Genomic DNA, 2,627 nt, shown 5'->3' with positions numbered 1-2,627 from the left:
TTCTAATATAGATGCCTGGTCAGCACAGGAAATAATCAAACAGTGAACATGCAGTACTTGCATACAGACACAGGAACTTCAGGAGACTAGAGAAGCAGTTGGCCAGTCTGGGAGGGCGACTGGCATTGGGCAATTCTTTTCTGGCCTCCCTGTTTCATGTATGTTTTTGACTTGAGCTACTATTCTCCAATTAGAAGAAACACTTTTCTTGAATGAGTAGTAGGATACATTCTCTTTGTTCTTGAGTAAAATTATTATGTACATACAAATTCTACATCTTTTGAGACCTACATTGGAAATATATTCCTGAGTATATATGTGGGAATTCTTACAGAACACTGGAGAAACTGATGCTCAATGAGGAAAATTTTTCCTCTCATTTCTCTCCCCCCAGCAAAAAGGGAGCAAGTATTTTAAGATTAGATAAGCACCCAGAGAGAGTGATAGGGTCATGACCACACTGGAACTGCGAATCAAGATGGGGTAAGGGCTCCAACCAGACAACACAAAACCCATTGCTCCAACATATTGAAATTCCCACACCTGCCATGGTTTTAAATTTGGTACCTCCAATGTATATAAGTCTTCTAGATGAGTTGTGTCAAGTGAAAATGGCCAAATTTAAGGATTGCTTTAAGATTTTAAGGAAGGGGAAATTTTGTCTTTACCCTTTGATTATATGGGGAAGTTAAAATAGGCTCATTTTGAATAAATCAGTATTAGAGGCACTGTCTGGGGGAGTTATCAGAATTACAGATTCTTAGTGAAGGAGCTCTTGTCTTAACTGAAGAACGAAGTGTTCAGTGGGGTTGTTTCCATTTTGTATGTCCAAAGCTGTAAAGACCTTACAGCTTTCAGTGTGCTGGTATCCAAAAAACCAACAATAATTTCTCTGTGCTGTGGCCCTAGAGGCTTGACTCTTGTGATAATCAACAAGGGAGAAATTAGGGATAGGAAAATTTACTGGCTTTTGTACAAGAAATTGCGTTGCCTTGCTGTGACTGATTTGGCTAATTACAAAGCCTGAGGCCTCTGTCTCCTCACCTAGAAAACAAGATCGGAGAGTAAGTCAGTGGTTCTTGAACTTTGGTATGTATTAAATTTACCTGGAGAGCATGGTAAAACACAAATTGGTGGTTCTCATGTTCTAGTTTCTGATTCAGTAGGTTTGGGGAGGCCCAGAATTTGCATTTCTCGTAGATTCTCAGGACATGCTAATGATGCTAACCTGGGGACCGCAGTTTGAGAACCATTGGGGTAGATGATGTTTATGATTTTATTCACACTTTGCTGTAAGCATAATGAGGCAAAATAAGCTTTGCAGTTTTCCTGCTAGAAAAGAAACTCTGCAAAAGCCATTTATCTGCCTGGAGGATATTTTTGTGCAGGGAATTTCTGAGTGATGTTTGAAGTTGTCATCTAATGGCAGCTATTGTGTCTGTTTATATATGTCAGAGATGCATAAATTTGAGTTGAACTTTAGAAGGTTTGTCTATGTACAAGTCATTTAGAAGAAATATTCACCTGAAAGGAATTTTAGGAGAGTAATCCTTGAGATCATACTCCTGATAAAGTAGCAAACATTTTCTTTTCTTCTTTTTTAAAAATTTATTGAGGTGACATTGGTTAATAAAATTATATAGGTTTCAAGTGTACAACTTAATAATACATCATCTGTATATTGCATTGTATGTTTACCACCTGAAGTTGAATTTCCTTCCATCACTGTATATTTGATCCCCTTTACCCATTTTCTTTTGCAAAACAAAATTGTATTATTGTTAATAATTACAATTTAAATTTATCTGAATCTAAGTATTTAATTTGGATATATTAAAAGTATCATGAAAATGAACTCAGTATTTTACCCAACATTTCTCTGAGATTGGCTGAGTAGCAAATAATGAGATCTATGTTTTTTCCTGGCAATACTTTAAGTAGATTTGTTATAGGCAATATGTAATCAAAGGTATAAGTGACATCCTGTCTTGTTGGCCTGCTCTCTACCTATGGGTCTTTCCAATTATCAAAGAAATACATGGCTTGGATAACTTATATTTGGGGAAATTTTACTGTTACTTTCAAATACAATATTCATGCAGTCATTTCTATAATATGTACCTATAGACAGTGCTTTTTATGTTTAACTATTCAGGTAACTTCCAGTGTACCAGTGAGAGCTTGGGCTCAAGATGGACAGACCAAGCGTCTGGTCCCAGTTCCTCCCTGGTTATCAGCTCTGACCCTCTTTCCATGCATCAATTTTAATACCTGAGAAATAGGACCAATGATAATGTACTTGTACATTTTTTTTGATAAATATAATAATGCTGATCATATCTGGTCTATAAAATTAGTTCATTAAGTGTTGGCTATGATAATATCTGTCCTATTTGAGGAAAATTACATACTCTTTCTCTTTTACAAGACATATTATGTCATTTTAATACTTACATAAGGAAATATATAAAATCATAAAGTTTATTTCTTACCTTTGTATCAAAATTTGGGTCACAAGTCTGATCTCTAGTTAGAAATATTAGATATATTCCACCATGAAGTCAAACCCACCCTTCTTTCCTTCCTTCCTTCCTTCCTTCCTTCCTTCCTTCCTTCCTTCCTTCCTT

The sequence above is a fragment of the Pteropus vampyrus genome, unplaced genomic scaffold (genome assembly GCF_000151845.1).
Source record: "Pteropus vampyrus isolate Shadow unplaced genomic scaffold, Pvam_2.0 Scaffold13, whole genome shotgun sequence".
Lineage (NCBI taxonomy): Eukaryota > Metazoa > Chordata > Mammalia > Chiroptera > Pteropodidae > Pteropus > Pteropus vampyrus.
This window is presented reverse-complemented; position numbering follows the sequence as displayed.